Source organism: Medicago sativa, chromosome 6 (genome assembly GCF_051527215.1).
Source record: "Medicago sativa cultivar Bolivia chromosome 6, Bolivia_mono, whole genome shotgun sequence".
NCBI lineage: Eukaryota > Viridiplantae > Streptophyta > Magnoliopsida > Fabales > Fabaceae > Medicago > Medicago sativa.
The window spans coordinates 24,552,012-24,572,599 of NC_140754.1; positions in this window are offsets into that span (position 1 = coordinate 24,552,012).

Below are 20,588 nucleotides of genomic sequence, written 5' to 3' on the forward strand. Positions count from 1 at the left end.
GACATACTCCCTCCGTTTGTAAATATAAGCAAAATTTGCTTTTTAGGTTCATTCATTTAATGATGTATGTGAAGGTGAGAAAAACACAAGAAGGGGGGTTGAATTGTGTTTTAGAAAAATTCTTCGTTTCTCCTAAAAACTGAACACACTGATCAGAAGCTAAGCGAGACAGCTTCTGAAGTGATAATCAGAATCTAAATGCAGCGGAATAAAACAGAGAGAGAGAAGAAGAACGACACAAAGCAATTATACTGGTTCCTTCCACAATCCGGAAGTAGTCCAGTCCCCCTTGCACTTCCAAGGAGATTTCACTATGAGTAATATCTGATTACAAATGCTCAAGCACACAAGCAAGAGACTTCCAATGCTCAAGCACACAAGCAAGAGACTTCCTTTGCTCAAGAACACAATCAAGAGACTTCCTGCTCAAGCACAACTGCAAGAGACTTCCTAACTAAACAAAATTACACAGAAAATTGTTTAAGGTTGAACACTTGATATACAATCAGAGGTGCTCACAATACAAATCAGATACAGACTCAATGGACTTAAGAATTTCTAAGATATGACTTTGAGACACAGAAATTCTAAGTGAATGCAGAACAATTTCAGCAGAGGTTTGGTACTTGTGAAAATCTTTGTGAGTCTTTCGTTCAGAGTTCATGCATTACCAATTCTCTAGGTCTTCACTCCTTTATATAGTGGTGTGAAAGAGACGTTGTGAAATTGCCAGCACACCAAAGAGTCGTTGTTGAAGCTTGATCTTTCACCAATAATCTTTTGCCTGATTTGGCTGTTGTCCTATGAAGAACAAATTTGAAATCCATTCCTTATCCAAAGGAACATCTATGCAGGCGAAACCGTATTCTGGAGCTGTTTTCTTGTCCTGTAGCGCGGACACAAAACAGAGTAGTGGAGAACGTGGTTGTACAATTCGTACAAAGTACAATGTCAACGCTTTCGTCCAAATTGCAAACACACGCCTTCAAACACCTTTGAAATGATCGTTGCAAACTCCACTAATCCTTTGTTTGTGTTTTCGAATCCAATAGACAGCTTTTGCATTGATAATTCTTCAATTCTTGATTCTTTGCAAATCCAGTTGATATTCAGCTTCTGGTGAAATGGCTTCTGATGAGGCAGCTTCTGATGATGCAGCTTCTGATGATATGACTTCTGCAGCTTCTGATGACGCAGCTTCTGATGATGTGGCTTCTGGACCTCTTGTCTTCAGAAGCACTATTCTTCAGGAGCAGCTTACTTCAGGAGCGCTATTTCTTCAGGAGCAGCTTGACTTCAGGAGCGCTTTTTCTCTTCAGTAGCAAGTTGCCTTCAGGAGCGTCCAAGCTTCAAATTTTTGTTGTTTCCATAGCTCTTTATTTGCTCATTCAGAACCAATGATGATGTAACTTTATAATTATGGTCCTGTACACTTGAACAAATATTAGCTAGTCCAATTTACAATTTTTAATACCTTGTTATCATCAAAACCCTTTAAGGTTCATTGTTAAACACATTTTGTTCCAACAATCTCCCCCTTTTTGATGATGACAAACAAAAGTATTTAAAATTGATCAATTGTTGTTAATCTAATTAACAAGTTGACTTTGGGGTTCTGAGGTTTGTAAGCTCAGAATCTGAGGTTTGTAAGCTCAAACTCCCCCTGAGTCTGATAGTCTTTAAGGTGAGGTTTGTAAGCTCCCCCTAAGTTCTATCCAGGTTAATTAAATTCATTTTTCGCACAATAATATTATCAGAGCTTAAAAACAAAATTGAATCATTGAAAGAATTAACTTATAGATAAGAAGAATGGTTCAATTAATTTTACTTGAATTTTGATACTCCTTCGTTCGTTCATAGCTTATACCAATAAGGTAAAAAAAATGATAGAAGGTTTTCAAAAATTTCAAATGCCATTAATGGGGCTCAGAGCCTTTAAATACTTGTCACATATACTCCCCCTTTTGTCATTATCAAAAAAAAAAATTAAAATAAATTTAAACATAAAAGACAAAAAGATATGAGAAAAACTCAAACAGGAGAGAGTATAAAAGAAAGTGAACTAAATAAGTCAGAGCAAAATATATGAACATGTATATCAATTGTCAGAAGCAGCTAAACAGTCAGAATCAGTAAGCATTCAGAAGCAAGAGAAATAAGACAAGATGGTTTCAGAAGCAAGGACTAAGAAATTTTAAAACAGACAACAAACAAAGAAAAACACAAGGGTGTGCAACTAAGGGTTGGTTTGTTGTTGTTTCTTCATCTCTTCCATTTCTTCAATTTTCTTCTTCAACAGTTCTTCAAGTTGTTGTTGCCTCTGAAGAAGAGCTTGTTCCCTTTCTCTAGCTTCTTGCTGCTGCTGTGCCATCTGTTTCTTCAGAAGCTTACACAACCTTGCTTCTCTGGTCAAGTAATCCGTTTCAAAGAAGAAAGGCTGGTTTGCCAGGAGCAGTGTAGAACTTCTTACTCTGAGACTCTGATTCAGATGCTCCATTAACTTCCTGACAGTAGCTTCCTTGCTTCTGATGCACTTAGCCCTTATGCTTTCAATTAGCTCAGTTGCCCGGTTCTGAAGAGATGCCCAGGAGTCTTCATATGCACCTGTGAGATCAATTGTCCCTCTTTGATCCACCAGATTATGCAATTGACTCAGAATTGTCAGAAGCTCAGAATTAATATATCCAGATTCCAGGATGTCTGTGGGTGGTTGTTCAAGGATTTCAAGATCAGAATCATTGATTTCCAAATCTTGAATAGAGTTAGGAACTGGAATGGTAAAGTGTGTTTGTGTGTTTGAAGATGAAGGCTGGTCAGAATCAATGTGTGTGGTGGAGGTTGAGGCTTGAACATTGACTAGAGAGATGTCAACATCCATGGGAGTTGGTTCAGGGGAGTGTTCAGGTAAAGGTTGAAATTCAGTTTCAGTTGATGGTTGTTGTGGTGAAGATGATGTTTGAGTGTTGAGTTGGGGGTCAATAGTAGCTATTGGTGATTGTGGGGGTGTTGTGGGTTTTTGTGGTTCAGGTGTTTGTTGATGGGGGTTTTCTGAAACAACATTTTCAGAAGCAGCTGCTTCTGGAGTTGTTTCAGAGGCCTTTTCTGAAGTTTTGTCTATGGGTAATTCACCTGAGTAGTGGAGAGCAAGATTGTCTAAGACAGAAGTGTCTTCTATTTGTTCAGGTGCTGATGGTGAAGAGGGTGAAGTGGGGATAGAGGTGACTGGAATCTGGATTACCTGATCTGCAGGGTCAGCTTCAGAAGTGATCTTCTGTGGATCAGCAGATTGAGAAACTGCTTCTGAAGTTCCCTCTTCTGGAGCATTTTCAAAGACGGGCATCATATCGTCTTCCTCATTGTCTTCAGAAGGCTTACCAGCAATGGCTCTTACTTCAGCCAGTTTATCTTTGTAGAACCTATCACAGTCCTCCAATCCCAAAGCCTTGAGCTTTTCATCTCTTTGATGAATGTATTGAGCTTTTTGATCCTTTCTTTCTGATATAAGATCAGCAGCACGTTCATCTGCCATCCTTTTCCTTATTCGAGTCATCTCAACCATAGGACTCACAAGTTGAAGGGGAGCCTTCTTCTTCTTCAGCTTGGGATCAGCCTCCTCTTTCTCTATTTCTTCAAGAGCTTCATCCAGCTGCTCTTGAGTGATTACCAAGTCTGCCTTACCTTTTCTCCTCTTCTGTGGAATAGAAGCAGCACCAACCTTCTGCATCTTTCCTTTTTCCTTGATAAAAACAGGTTTAGCAGCTTCTGACTCAGTACTAGTTCTGGCCTTCTTTCCTTTAGTAGGAGCAGCTTCTGATTCAGAACTAGTTCTGGCCCTTTTCCCTTCAGGTGCCTCAGAAACAGCAGCTTCTGACACAGCAACTGCCTTGGCCTTCTTGCCTTTCCCTTTAGCAAGAGCAGCTTCCTCCTGAGACCTTGCATCTTCCTCCAAGACGTACTCAGCTACTGATTGAACTAGGAAATCAGAGTCACTTTCCTTAAAGATGGGAGGAAAGTCCCTGATTATCTCAGTTTCAGCAGTTGTCATCTCTAACCACTTTTCATCTTTAGGGGCTTCTTTGATGAACTTCATAGAGCATAAGCTCCTGCTACTGATAGTCCTTTCAGCAGTAGAAACTTCGAAACATTTATCAGAAGCACTCCTTGTCCTTTTTAAGAACTCCAGCACCCTTCCTTGATGAAAGATTTCAGAAAGCAATCTTCCATAGGGTACTTGTTTTCTTCCTCTTGTAGTGCTTTCGTTTATGGCCCAGCAGAGATGATCCATTACATATCTGGGGAAGTTTATCTTTTCAAGATTGGTCATGAAATAAATTGCTAGCTTCTGTTGGTTGTTGGGTTGGTCAGACCCTCCTGCTCTTTGAAAGAAGCAATCATTACTGAATTTCACCAACATTCTGTTGTGAATCTCCATCTCTGAAGGCTTGGCATCTTTCTTCCCACCCAGAAGAGAGTTGTAGTAACCTTTTAGCAGGACATCTTCCTTCCTGACTATTTCTTGGAATCTTCCCTCTGCATTCATCCTACAAGCTTTAGCTATAACGTCCTCAGTGATGGTTATAGGAATGCCCATCACTTCAGACCTTATTTCTAAGCTATCAAATGATGTATGATTCATATCCATGACCATTTTCCCTTTCTTTGACCCCCTTGTTTGCTTACGACTTTTGCAGGCTTTTCATTGTACACTTCAGCTTTTAACCAAAAGTCCTTGACCAAGTTCACATATGTTGGCCCATTTAGCATCTTGAAATACTCAGACATCATCTGAGTTTCTATCAAACCTTCCATGTTTACTTCATACTTCTTGAGTGAAGCAAAATCCACCGGTGACTCTACTTGAACTATTAAGGATTCCCATGGAATATCCATAGTCTTCTCTTTGTAGACGGACCCAGATTCTGATACGCTTTGCTTGTTTGATGTAGATTCTGAAACTTTTGAGCTTGATGATGCCATTTGATGATTGACGAAGATTTGAAGAAGATGAAGATTTTAGGGTTCTAAGGTTGAGAGAATGCGCTTACTTCGCAAGAGGTTTGAGAGCAAATGTGTTTGTTGTGAGTGAGTAGTGTGTGAATTGACAAAGTGTTAAAAGTAAAACGATTGCAATTCAAAAGAGACAAACAAACATAACATTAATGACAAAATTGGGGGCGCGTGAAAAGTACTTTCAAAGCTATTAAATCATCATTGCCCTTTTAGTTATACACCAACACATACAGGCCACGTAAGAAGTTCACAGAGTAACTACCAAGTTAGTGGGCCAGAAGTTACTTTTTAAAAGGTAACTTCCAACGTTTCCACTAATTCAACTATTCAGAAGCAACAAATCCAGCTTCTGGACTTCAGATGCTGACGTCATCATCAGAAGCGAGTTTTCCTCAGAACCTCAATAAAGAGCTTCTGATGGACTACTGCTTCTGAACTAACTTCAGAACCTAAAATCCTATTCAGGAGCAAGCAAGCATTTAATCAGATACAAAGTGCATGTTCAAATTTTTCTTTATAAAATCAAATCTTTCAACAGTTAAAGGCTTAGTAAATATATCAGCCCATTGATTTTCAGTATCAATGAATTGTATATCTAAAATTCCTTTTTGAACATAATCTCTGATAAAATGGTGTTTGATTTCAATGTGCTTCGCTCTTGAATGCAAAATTGGATTTTTAGACAAACAAATAGCAGCAGTATTATCACAATAAATGGGAATACTGTTAGCAGTTATCTGATAATCTTCCAACTGATGTTTCATCCAAAGTAGTTGTGTACAACAACTTGCAGCTGAAATGTATTCTGCTTCTGCTGTAGACATAGCAATAGTTGTTTGTCTTTTGCTAGCCCAGGATATAAGATTATCACCCAGAAATTGACAATTGCCACTGGTTGACTTTCTTTCAATCCTATCACCAGCATAATCAGCATCACAGAATCCAATTAGCTTATAATCTAAGGATTTCCTATAAAGGAGTCCAAGATTAGTTGTTCCTTTCAAATACCTGAAGATTCTCTTGACAGCAGTCATATGAGATTCTCTAGGATCTGATTGGAATCTTGCACACAAGCATACACTGAATAAAATATCTGGCCTAGATGCAGTGAGGTATAACAAAGAACCAATCATACCTCTATACAGCTTCTGATCTACTTTAGCTCCTTCATCTTCTTTGCTCAAGTTGCACGTAGGGTGCATTGGAGTGTTCATCACTTTACAATCTACAAGTTTGAACTTCTTCAGAAGCTCCTTTGTGTACTTTGATTGATGAACATAGACTCCATCTTTGCATTGATTGATTTGAATGCCCAGGAAGAACTTCAGCTCTCCCATCATGCTCATTTCAAATTCATCCTGCATTAACTCAGAAAATTCCTTGCAAAGAGATGCATTAGTAGAACCAAATATTATATCATCAACATATATTTGCACAACAAGAATATCTTTCCCAAGGGTCCTTCTGAAGAGTGTAGTATCAACCTGTCCTCTTTTAAAATCATTTTTGATTAAGAAATTACTTAGTCTATCATACCAAGCTCTGGGAGCTTATTTCAAGCCATATAGTGATTTCTTCAGTTTAAAAACATGGTCAGGATATTTAATATCCTCAAATCCAGGAGGTTGCTTGACATACACTTCTTCTTCTATGACACCATTTAGAAATGCACTCTTGACATCCATTTGATATAATATTATGCCATGATTAACTGCATAGGAAAGAAGTAACCTGATTGCTTCCAATCTTGCAACTGGAGCAAACGTTTCAGTGTAATCAATGCCTTCTTGTTGACTATACCCTTGTGCAACAAGCCTGGCTTTGTTTCTTGTTACTTCACCTTGCTCATTCAGCTTGTTTCTGAATACCCATTTTGTTCCAATAATGTTCTTGTGCTGAGGTTTGGGTACCAGATCCCACACATCATTTCTTTGAAATTGATTCAACTCTTCTTGCATAGCTAGGATCCATCCATCATCTGAAAGTGCTTCATCAACTGTTGTAGGTTCAATCATTGAGATTAGTCCAATCATTGACTCTTCTTGTCTGAAATGTGATCTTGTTCTTCTTGGACTATCTTTGTTTCCAATGATTAGCTCCTCAGGATGTGAAGACTTGTGTTTGAATGTGTTTCTGGGAGGATCTTCTTGATGTGAGTCATCTTGTGCTTCATCAGAAGCAGTTTCATCTTGCGCTTCTGATGTGGGTTCAGCTTCTGGACTATCTTCAGATTCAACTATCTGATCAGGTTCTGGAGTAGCTTCAGGAACCTGTATCTCTGCAAAACTTTCACCTTGCTTTGAAGTTTTATCTTCAAGCTCCTTGTCATCAAATTTAACGTGCATAGATTCTTCAACACAGAGTGTCTCTGAATTATACACTCTGTATGCCTTTGACCTTTCAGAGTAACCTAAAAAGATTCCTCTTTGGGCCTTTGCATCAAATTTCTTTAGGTAGAGCTTGTTGTTCAGAATGTAACATGTACATCCAAATTGATGAAAGTAAGAGATATTGGGTTTTCTTCCTTTAAAGAGTTCATATGCTGTTTTCTCCAAAATAGGTCTAATATAGATCCTGTTTTGAACATAGCAAGCTGTATTCACTGCTTCTGCCCAAAAGTGTTTTGGTAAATTGTTTTCATGAATCATGGTTCTGGCCATTTCTTGTAAAGTTCTATTCTTTCTCTCTACAACCCCATTTTGTTGTGGTGTTCTAGGAGAAGAGAATTCATGGAAAATTCCATGTTTTTCACAAAAAGCTTCAAATGGCTCATTTTCAAATTCTCCACCATGATCACTTCTGATTTTCAAAATTTTTGATTCTTTTTCAGATTGAATTTGAGTGCAGAAGCTACTGAATACATCACACGCAACATCTTTACTCTTTATGAATTTCACCCAAGTCCATCTGCTGTAATCATCAACAATGACTAATCCATATCTACTTCCATATAAGGATGCAGTACTTACTGGTCCAAATAAATCAATATGGAGTAATTCTAACGGTCTTGAGGTTGAAACAATGTCTTTGGATTTAAAAGATGATTTCACAATTTTCCCTCTCTGACATGCACCACAGAGTGCATCTGAATGATAGTCAATGTCTGGTAGCCCTTTCACAAGTTGTAACTTACTAAGCTTAGAGATTAACCTCCAGTTAGCATGTCCCAACCTTCTGTGCCACATCCATTTCTTATCATTCACTGATAGTAGGCAAACCACCTTCTGATCAGCCAGTTCAGAAAAATTGATTTTATAGACATTGTCAACTCTCTTTCCTTTGAACACAATGGATTTGTCTTCCTTGTTGATTACTGTACAGTTGGGTCTTTCAAAAAGCACATCATAACCATTATCACAAAATTGACTAATGCTCAAAAGGTTATGTTCAAGACCATCTACCAACCATACATTATTAATTGAGGTAGAGGAATTACCAATAGTTCCTGTACCTATGATCCTGCCTGACTGGTTGCCTCCAAATTTCACATTTCCTCCCTCTTTCATTGTTAGACTGAGGAACATGGACTTGTCTCCTGTCATGTGTCTTGAGCAACCGCTGTCTAGGTACCATGATCTTTGCTTTGGCACTGCTCTTAGACATACCTGCATCATTGACATTTTTAGTTTTAGGTACCCATTGTTCTATGGGTCCTGGAAGGTTAGTACTTAAGGCTTTACTCTTCACTTCTTGTACCTTGTGCTGTGAGTTGGGTTGCTTCTGATTAACCATCACCTTAGGTTTTGGTACTTCAGAAGCAGTAACTGTCTTCTTCTGAAACTTAGACTTCAGAACCCCAGATTTTGGTTTCACCAGACTCTGAGGAATAGGTTCTGATCTTTTCAGGATCCTAACCTTTGAAGTCTTGGAATCAGATTTGATCATAGCCTTTGACTTAGAGTTCTTTGGCTTTGAAGTAATCTTAGCCTTAGAACTAGAAGCTTCAGGTTCTGATTGAACAACAGTTTCCAACTCAGCCCCTTCTGGTACAAAGAATGTTTTCAGACCTTCCTTGATGCATTCACAACAAGACTTTAGATTGGTTTTCTCCAGTTTCACTTCTGGAAAACCAATTCCTCTGCCATTGTTCTTGTAAATGCTATAAATCATAGAAGCCACTCTGCTTCTGTCAATGCCAGATATAATAAAATCTTCAAGAGCAATTTCATGGTTACTTAAAGGTTTTTCATTACACTTTTCTTGTAGCTTCTGACATAAGAACCTGAGCTGATCTTCATATGTTTTACACATGAAGTCAAAGCCCCTAAGTCCTTGTTCAGAAGCTTTCAGATCCAATAAAGTTGATTTTTGCTGTTGTACCAAATCAGCATATTTTTCTTTTAAATCCTTCAACTCATTGGTTCTTACTTCAAAATGTGTAAGAAGTTCTTTAAGTGACTCAACAAGTTCATCTCTGGGAATTTTGGAATATACCTCGTTTTCATCTTCTGAGTCTGAATCTGACCCAGCTTCTGAAGTTGCTGTTGCTACCAACCCAACAGCTACCTTTGCATCTTCATCAGCTTCCTCTTTATCAGATCCAGATTCACTACCCAAATCATCCCAGGTTGCCATTAAACTCTGCTTAATCTGCTTCTTGAATTTGCTTGGTTTGAATGTAGACCTCTTTGACTTGTCCTTTGACTTTTCTCTTTGAAGATCAGGGCATTCAGCAATGAAGTGACCTGGCTTCTTACAGTTGAAGCATCCCTTCTGATCTTCTTTCCTTGAGCTTCTGGAGTTACCCCTTCTGGAGAGAAACTTTCTGTTCTTCTTGGCCAGATATTGAAGTCTGTTTGAGAGCATGGCCATTTCTGCAGCATCTGGTTCAGAGTCTGAACTTGACTGTTCTTCCTCTTCAGATTCAACCACTTTGAGAGCTTTTGATGACTTGCCTTTGGATGGAAGAGCTATTGATTTACTCTTCTTAGTAGACTCATGTTCATTAAGACTTAACTCATGAACTTTGAGAGAACTAACAAGATCTTCGACACTTAAAGTGTTTAAATCTTTAGCTTCCTCAATGGCAGTCACTTTTGGTCTCCATCTGGCAGGTAAGCTTCTGAGTATCTTGCTTACATGATCAGAAGCAACATAGCTCTTCTTTAGAATCTGTAGACCAGAAACTAAGGTTTGAAACCTTGAGTACATCTCCTCAATAGTTTCATCATCCTTCATTTTGAATAACTCATACTGATGTACGAGCAGGAGAGCCTTTGCTTCTTTGACCTTCTTGCTCCCTTCATAATTTGAACAGAGAGAAGCAAACATAGCTTTAGCAGTGGATTTGTCACTCATCTTCATGTATTCTGTAACGCCCTCCTTTTTATTTAATTATTTTAATTAGTTTTAGAATATATTTATATGATTGGTATGATTTACATGATTTATGTGATATTTTCTTAAGTTATATGTTGGTATTTACTAGCATAATATAATTGTTATTTGGTGTAGAAATATATTTGTTATTTGTTATAGATATATTTGTTATTTGGTGTAGAAATATATTTGTTATTTGTTATAGATATATTTGTTATTTGGTGTAGAAATATATTTGTTATTTGTTAGAGATATATTTGTTATTGGTGTATTATTATTATTAAGTGGGGGAGAGATATATTTAATTTAAAAATAAATAAGATTATGAGGAATAGAGTAGTTTTGAGGTGTAAGAGAAATAAGAAGGGGGTTAGAATAGAAAGAAGAATAAGTTGTTGGGCCAAAATAGATTTAGGAAGAGCGTTTAGTATTATAAATAGAGAAGCTTAGGTTAGAAAGAGTTTACCGGAAACCGCTTTTTGGAAAAGAGGAGAACAAGAAAGAAGAGAAGAGGAGAGAAAAGTCAAGAGAAGAGGAGAAGACCTTAGGAAAGAAGAACGCTGCCGCTGATTCAAGAATTAATCTAAGGTGAGGGTGAGACTATCTTGCATTAATATTAAGTTGTTAAATCATTAGATTGCATCTAACAAGTTGGGGAAAGTTTGTGAGAATTTGAGAATTAGGGTTTTGAGAGAGATTTGATGATTAGATGATGAAAACTTGTTGAATTGATGTAGAAATTGTATACAGTCCTTAGATAACCCAGAGGATGATTATTGGATGTAGTTTTGAGGTTAAAACCATAAAATTGGATGAGATGTTGGTGAGTTTAAGAATTAGGGTTTAATAATTGTAATAGGTTGTTAATAGATTTGAGAACCCTTTGAATTTACATACAGTAAGTTGATGAATAATTAGTGTTCTAATGATAGGGCAATCATAGAGTAATGATTAGGATCAAGTTTGGAGAGTATTGGATCGAATAAGAAGTGGAAAAGATTTTCCCAAAGCGAAATCGCAGCTGAACTGCGATTTTGCTGTCAATGTGCAAAACGCGTTTTTATTGTCTCAGTTTGACAAGTTTAAGTTCCGAACTGGGTTTATCTGTAAACACGAAAGTTGTAGGTATGGATGTTAGCTTTCTAATGCCGTTGGTCTCACGTCAATAGGATTTATAGAGCTTGAGTTATGGTCAAATTACTGCATGTAGGTCACAGTGAATTTTTATGGACTTTCAGCACAACTTTTCCAAATCGTACTCTGATTTGACAGCATCCCCTGTTTCGCGTTCTTGCGTCTTTTTCACCCATTTCTGTTCTGAACTGGCTTTTGGTGTAAACATGAAAATTGTAGATAATTGAGTTAGCTTTCTAATGGCTTTGGTTTGGCTTGAAAATGATTTTTATATCTTAAGATATGATGAAAATACTCTAAGGAGGTCTTAGTGAAATTTTATGAAAACTAAATCAAAACGTATAAATTGTCTCCAAACTTCAGAGCTTGAGTACTATGAGTTTAATTAAGATGTTTATAAGTATTTAATCTATGTTGTGATGAATCTAACTTGGTTTGATATGTAAGTAATTGATTAATGTATATGTTGATATTGTTGTTGATAGGTTGGAATATATTATGTGATTACTGTATGTTGTATAATGTCATGTTGATTATGCCATTCAAGTTGTTATGCCCAAGTTGTGTTAATGTGTATGTTGTCATGGTTGTCCTTGTGGTCTCATGTTGATGTTTCTGTTGTTGTTGACTATTAATATTTTTGAGTTGTAAATGTCGGTCTAAGTTGTAAAGTTGGAAGATGTTGTCCAAAGTATTGGAGTCATATAAGATGTCAATGTTGTTCTAAGTTGTAAGATGTTGAGTCCATGCATACTCATTTAAGTTGAGGGCTTGATGCCCTGGAGCCTTTGCTCAACACGTTGAGGGCTTGATGCCCTGGAGCTTTTGCTCATTTAAGTTGAGGGCTTGATGCCCTCGAGCCTTTGCTCAACACGTTGAGGGCTTGATGCCCTGGAGCTTTTGCTCATTTAAGTTGAGGGCTTGATGCCCTCGAGCCTTTGCTCAACACGTTGAGGGCTTGATGCCCTGGAGCTTTTGCTCATTTAAGATGCCCTCGAGCCTTTGCTCAACACGTTGAGGGCTTGATGCCCTGGAGCTTTTGCTCATTTAAGATGCCCTCGAGCCTTTGCTCAACACGTTGAGGGCTTGATGCCCTGGGGCTTTTGCTCAATTAAGTTGGGGGTTTGATGCCCTGGGAGCCTTTTTACGCTCAAATATGTTGAGGGCTTGATGCCCTGGATTGGTACCACATGCATTTGCATTGTCGAGATGATTTTAAGAAGTTGAAGTTGCATAGTCGAGTCAAGTTGTTAAGATGTTAAGATGTCCAGTTGATAAGATGATTTAAGATGATAAGAGTTGCATATTCGAGTTGAGTTGCATTGTCGAGTCAAGTGTTAAGTCAACTTATCAAGTTGATGTTGCTGAACGAATATGAATTTGATTATGAAGTTGATTATGAATGGATTATGAAGTTGATTACGAATTGATTATGAAGTTGTTTATGAATTGATTATGAAGTTGATTACAAATTGATTATGAAGTTGTTTATGATGATGATATGTTACTACATGATTATTATTATGATATGATGATGATGTTTATGTTGTTAAATGTAATTGAAGAATTACATTCTTATTATTTTTGATTATGTATCTCACCCCTTCTACTTGAAAATGTTGCTCTTCGTATGGATAACTTGCAGGTAACCAAGATTAGTCGCGGTCGTGAGTGGACTCCTCGCAAGTGTGTCTTAGGTGCTCTGATACGTAACGGGATGGGAATTTTGTTGTTGTTTTCTGTTCCTTACGTGTTACTTTATGAATTCTTATGAATAGTTGATGAACTAAGTTTTATGAGATTTTATGATAAGGCCTGCGTGCCAAGACTATTTTAGATGTTGAATAATTCCGCTGCGAAGTATTAAATGATACGTTGTTGAATTTTGAAGGATAAATAGTTATTTATTCTGTTTATGAATTTTGTGAAAAGAAGTGTGACATTCCGTTTATGTTGAAATACTCTGATTTTTAAGTGAAATTTTTACGTTGGAAAAACGGGGTGTTACATATTCTGCTTTGGGTATGGCAGTGACAAGAGCTCCTCTGATAATATGATGCTTCTTGTAAAGTTTCCTCAGTTCTGGAGTATGTTTCTTTCTATCCACAGCAGCTCCTTCTTCATCAAGGACTAAATCACCAACACCATCTTCCAGAATATCCCATAATTCTTCATCTAGGCTCATGATGTAACTGTAAAAGTTGGTCTTCCACCAAGAGAACTCTTCAGCATCTCCATTGAACTTTGGAACTTTTCCAATACTGGTTTTCTTACTATCACTATAATCATGTGAGACATGTTTATAGCTAGTATCACCAGGACCAATAGGAGTAGGAGTAGACATGTTTTTCTCAGATCTTTGACTGTTGCACGGTTAAGTGTTACACAACAGACCAAGGCTCTAGATACCAATTGAAGGTGAGAAAAACACAAGAAGGGGGGTTGAATTGTGTTTTAGAAAAATTCTTCGTTTCTCCTAAAAACTGAACACACTGATCAGAAGCTAAGCGAGACAGCTTCTGAAGTGATAATCAGAATCTAAATGCAGCGGAATAAAACAGAGAGAGAGAGAAGAAGAACGACACAAAGCAATTATACTGGTTCCTTCCACAATCCGGAAGTAGTCCAGTCCCCCTTGCACTTCCAAGGAGATTTCACTATGAGTAATATCTGATTACAAATGCTCAAGCACACAAGCAAGAGACTTCCAATGCTCAAGCACACAAGCAAGAGACTTCCTTTGCTCAAGAACACAATCAAGAGACTTCCTGCTCAAGCACAACTGCAAGAGACTTCCTAACTAAACAAAATTACACAGAAAATTGTTTAAGGTTGAACACTTGATATACAATCAGAGGTGCTCACAATACAAATCAGATACAGACTCAATGGACTTAAGAATTTCTAAGATATGACTTTGAGACACAGAAATTCTAAGTGAATGCAGAACAATTTCAGCAGAGGTTTGGTACTTGTGAAAATCTTTGTGAGTCTTTCGTTCAGAGTTCATGCATTACCAATTCTCTAGGTCTTCACTCCTTTATATAGTGGTGTGAAAGAGACGTTGTGAAATTGCCAGCACACCAAAGAGTCGTTGTTGAAGCTTGATCTTTCACCAATAATCTTTTGCCTGATTTGGCTGTTGTCCTATGAAGAACAAATTTGAAATCCATTCCTTATCCAAAGGAACATCTATGCAGGCGAAACCGTATTCTGGAGCTGTTTTCTTGTCCTGTAGCGCGGACACAAAACAGAGTAGTGGAGAACGTGGTTGTACAATTCGTACAAAGTACAATGTCAACGCTTTCGTCCAAATTGCAAACACACGCCTTCAAACACCTTTGAAATGATCGTTGCAAACTCCACTAATCCTTTGTTTGTGTTTTCGAATCCAATAGACAGCTTTTGCATTGATAATTCTTCAATTCTTGATTCTTTGCAAATCCAGTTGATATTCAGCTTCTGGTGAAATGGCTTCTGATGAGGCAGCTTCTGATGATGCAGCTTCTGATGATATGACTTCTGCAGCTTCTGATGACGCAGCTTCTGATGATGTGGCTTCTGGACCTCTTGTCTTCAGAAGCACTATTCTTCAGGAGCAGCTTACTTCAGGAGCGCTATTTCTTCAGGAGCAGCTTGACTTCAGGAGCGCTTTTTCTCTTCAGTAGCAAGTTGCCTTCAGGAGCGTCCAAGCTTCAAATTTTTGTTGTTTCCATAGCTCTTTATTTGCTCATTCAGAACCAATGATGATGTAACTTTATAATTATGGTCCTGTACACTTGAACAAATATTAGCTAGTCCAATTTACAATTTTTAATACCTTGTTATCATCAAAACCCTTTAAGGTTCATTGTTAAACACATTTTGTTCCAACAATCTCCCCCTTTTTGATGATGACAAACAAAAGTATTTAAAATTGATCAATTGTTGTTAATCTAATTAACAAGTTGACTTTGGGGTTCTGAGGTTTGTAAGCTCAGAATCTGAGGTTTGTAAGCTCAAACTCCCCCTGAGTCTGATAGTCTTTAAGGTGAGGTTTGTAAGCTCCCCCTAAGTTCTATCCAGGTTAATTAAATTCATTTTTCGCACAATAATATTATCAGAGCTTAAAAACAAAATTGAATCATTGAAAGAATTAACTTATAGATAAGAAGAATGGTTCAATTAATTTTACTTGAATTTTGATACTCCTTCGTTCGTTCATAGCTTATACCAATAAGGTAAAAAAAATGATAGAAGGTTTTCAAAAATTTCAAATGCCATTAATGGGGCTCAGAGCCTTTAAATACTTGTCACATATACTCCCCCTAATTGTGTTCGATTACTGATGTGGCATCTCATTAGTGTCATAAAAGTGAGGTCACACAATCTGATTGGTAAATGACTATGATGAGTCAACAAATAACACCTGAATTGACCTTTTTGCCCTTAACGAACAAAGATAAATGTGAAATATCAAAATTACCCTGCATTCTTCCCTCATTCTCCTTCTCTTCTTCTTCTTCCTCTCCCTCTCCTTCCGTTTCACCACCCTCTAAAATTACCCCTGCCTTCTTCTTCTTCAAAACTCTAGTCAAATCCTTATTCACTCAAATCACCTCGTTAAACTCAAAGCCTCGCCTTTATTCTCTTCTTCTTTCTATAGTAAACTCTTTATTCCTCATTCCATCAGTTTCAACTCCAATTTACAATCATCTTTCGTCCTTCCGCCTATCGTAGCAGTGGCAACTTCAGAAGACCTCCTCCGAACAAAGACGTCGACGATGAACAAGCTCTCGACCTCTCAACACCGCTGTCACCACCACTGTACAGAGTATTCATCAAAGGAATCATCAGATCCGGTCACCAAATTCATGTCAAGGAAATCATCAGAACCAGATATCATATCCAAATCCAGATAATCATCAAAACCTACAGAGGGAGATTCGAAGAATCCTAACCGCTGCTTACTTTTTTGCAACCAAAAACAGGTAAATTCGCTATGTTGCAAACAGATAAAAATTGCAACTAACTTTTATACCCTCAAACTTACAAAAATAAGTAACTAGAATTGTTTGGATGAAAGGGAAATCCATGTGGATACGATACTTTACTTACTAACTTTATTACTTAATGAAAACGACTAGTACACTTGTCATTGCGCAACTACGCTTACGAAAGTGTGCATCACCCGCCGCGTCACACACCTGTCAAACGACCCATCTGCACGACCACCTACACCATCCCAGATTTTTACTAACTCCCTCCACCACGAAGAATAACTGCGACCCCCATCCTCCAACCTGTAATCCTCCACACCATACCTAGCCGTCAACACTCTATACCATAGACCCCCTAAATCCAATAACAACCTCCAACACTATTTTCCTAGCAAAGTCGTATTAAACTCCCTCAAATGCCTAACCCTCAACCCTCCATACTCTTTCCGCAAACAAACATACCTCCAACCTGCCCAAGAAATTTTACGATGATCCTCACTCCACCCCCCTTCCCCCAATTTTTTTCCTTTCAAAATAGATTAAATGGAAGAGATTATACCTGACAGAGCCTTGAAGAAGGAAAGAGCATAGACAAGCAGAGCAATCAGGACAAACTTTAGAAGGATCAAGCGACCATCGAAAGAGTGAAATCGGCTTTGCCAACCAGACAATCTAGATTTTATATGGTTAAGAACGGGCTCCCAAAATAACAACCTGCGCAGATTACCACCAATCGGAAGGCCCAAATAAACAAGTGTCAGATATATTAACTCAAACCAGCAAACTTTTGTGAAAATTAACTTTTAAATTAGACACTGCCTCGAAGAGAACAAGAACCGCCGACAAAGCACAGACATTACCCCAACTTTTGTCTGAGAATCCCATCAAGAATCTGCCTATCCTTAACAAAAGCAGACCGAGTGTCTGAAATGACACTCCCAATAACATGTCTCAATCTATTTGCCAAAAGTTTCACCAGAATTTTATACAAACTCCCCATCAAAGAAATGGGTCGAAAATCATTTAAAGTTTGAGGGTTGTCCACTTTAGGAATAAGAGATATAAAAGTAGTGTTTATACCTTTCGTCAACTTTCCATTCTGATGAAATTCAAAAATAAACCTCATAATGTCCTCTTTCAAGTCAAGCTAGAAGTCTTTGATGAAACCGAAATTGATGCCATCAGGATCTTGTTGGGTATTTGTATTGGCTTCATTATTGCTAAAACAAATATCCATGTGAAGATGTTGGATATGATGTTCCAACATTTTGGCACGGTTCAGTGTGCCCTGATTTGTGTGGCTTGGTTCTCGCGAGCTTTATCTTTTTTAACGAAACCACGCCTTATTTCTTGTTCACCAAGTAACATATTTTTGTCCATAATCTACTGGGAGATTTATTCCTAAAGTATAGAACAATATTTTAGGATTCCTTGGTGGTGTTTTTGGTGGTTCCTAAAGATGTTCCTACTTTTTAGGAGTTGCTATATTTGTTACTATTTTGTTGCGTGAGATCACTGAAGATTCTATGAAGATTTTATTCATGTGACTTGTGGTCCAAGAGACGTATGTTTATAAAAGATGCAAAGGCGGTTTAGCTTTGCCTTGTTTCTTAAGTATATTGTTGCAACATTTAAGGAAACAATATATATATATATATATATATATATATATATATATATATATATATATATATATATATATATATATATGCTTCTAGAATATTGTGGAGACTGAATATTTGATTTGGTCTGCTGATTTTTCGCCATGACTTGCGCATCACACTACTGAATGGCTATATAAGGAAGACTCATACCCTAGTTTTATTCACCAATTCAATAGTATTGAATTAAGTCTTTTAGGGTTTCGATTGTGCTTTATTTGTGAGCCTCTCTTTGTATCTCCTTGATGCATTGAGTAGGACCTTTAGTAGAGTTGTAATGGATCAAAACCATTGTTTTATATAAGAGTCATTATTAGGGTTTTGTGTCCTTGTTCTATGTGTATCTTCTCTTGTATCGTGTTGATGCAAGTCTAGGACTGTTTGTTATTTGTGAGTCTTTCTTGTATCACCTTGATACATGTTAAGGACTGTTTATTGAGTTGTAACTCGTGTGCTACACCAAAGCTTTGAAGCAAGGTTGTAGTTTGTGTTTGAAGGTAACTTCATCATTTTGTGTTTAAATTTGATAATCACAGGGGCTGTGATTGATTGTAGGATAGTGAGATGAGATCTCAGATCTAAGAGTTCCTAGGTTGAAGTCTAGACACGTAGGTCCTAGGTCTTAAGTTTTAAACGAGGAGTTTGCTGATGACTTAGAATAAGAACTACACTAGTGGATTTCCTTTCTGGCTTGGTAGCCCCCAGATGTAGGTGATGTTGCACCGAACTGGGTTAACAAACCTTTTGTGCCTTTTACTTTTCTGTCCTTTATATTTTCCTTGCTGTGTTTGTTTTCTGCTAGCTCGATGTTGAAACATCTTACTCAACATTTTGTTTGTGTATGATGTTGAAACATCGTATAAAACATCAGGAAGCTAGCCCGCCTGAATTTCAGACCCGGACTCTTAAAATTATCACAATCCCAAATTTCCGCTTTGACTTCCTCCACATAAAAGGTTTAATAAGACCGCCCTCTTGTGCTAAAGATAAGATCCAAAACTATAAATTATCCACCACCGGCATATCAATATGTTGCGCTTCAAAATGAGTCGTAAAGTGTGAGAAGTCAGCCTGACGGACGGGCTGCAAGCCCTCCACCAACGAACCGTCCACCAAATCAATCACAGTGAATTACGGCGCCTCCAACTAGACAAAACGGAATGAAAATATTTATAATTAGCATCTCCATCCCGCAACCAAGATAAACTCGATTGCTGCTAACAAATGTTGGTATTAAGACGGAATAAGAAAGGAATGTTCTACGTAATACCATGCAACTCCACAATCACATCTTCTGATAACTCCTCCTCTTCCCCTTTACCATCAAGGGTGACCAACCTGTCCTTTAAAGAAGCAATCTTCCCCATAAAATTATGGGTATGGGACACGTGCGACTCCTTCGACGCCATCTTAATTAATTTAAATTTTTCTTTCAAGACATAGTCACCCCATCCATTACCTGAAAAGATTTCCATTTTTCACGGACAAATTGTTTGTAACCACGTGTATCTTGCCAACATTTCAACATACGAGAGGGCCTAGGACCCCAATTATATTCATCAACTAATAACACCAACAGGAAATGGTTAGACAACCACACAAAAGATCAACCTGAAGGCAGTTAGGCCATTCCAAACATCACTCCTTAGAAAGAAGAAATCTATCCAACCGACTCATCGACTTCCCATCACCCTTGAACCAAGTATATTTGCGGTTATGCAAGGGTAAATTAACCAAAATGTTATCATCAATAAAATTGTTAAAAGGAGCAGAATCTGAAGACAAGTAACCGCCCCTGACATAACGACGTTCGTCCCCATCACGGACCGCGTTGAAATCCCCACAGACACACACCATTTTTCCACCTAACAACTGTAAATGAGCCGTCAAAGAATCCCGCGAGACTTTCTTCGCAATCTGATCACACGGAGCATATATATTTAATAAATGAAATTCCTCATTGGAGTTAACAAACCTGCCATGAATCAGCAGAAAATGATCACCACACCCTGAATCCCAAACCTCCACTTCAGAACAATCCTACACTGTCAACAAACCCCCTGAGGCCCCAACAGACGAACGAAAAGAATAGTAATGAGGGGCGCTACCCCACAAAGAAGCAAATAAAAAATCATCGCAACGTTGCATCTTAGTTTCCTGAAGACACAAGACAGACTGCAATTTCTCCCCCACCAACATCTGAACCTCCCTTCTTTTGTCTAAACCACATAACCCCCTGACATTCCAAGAAACAAACTTCATCCTACACACCATCCCCCCTCCCCACCAAACCGCAAGCCTAACACCCCCTCCCCCTTCAGACCGCCCTCCCACTCCCTCACCTTTATTTTTTGACTCCCTCTTTCCCTTTCCTGCTCTCGAAAGCACACTAAACATATTCTAGTTATCACACTTAAAGTTAACTCCAATGGATTTCCCAATCCCCCACACATCCTCCACCGCCACCTTCTCGCTCCCATGCAAA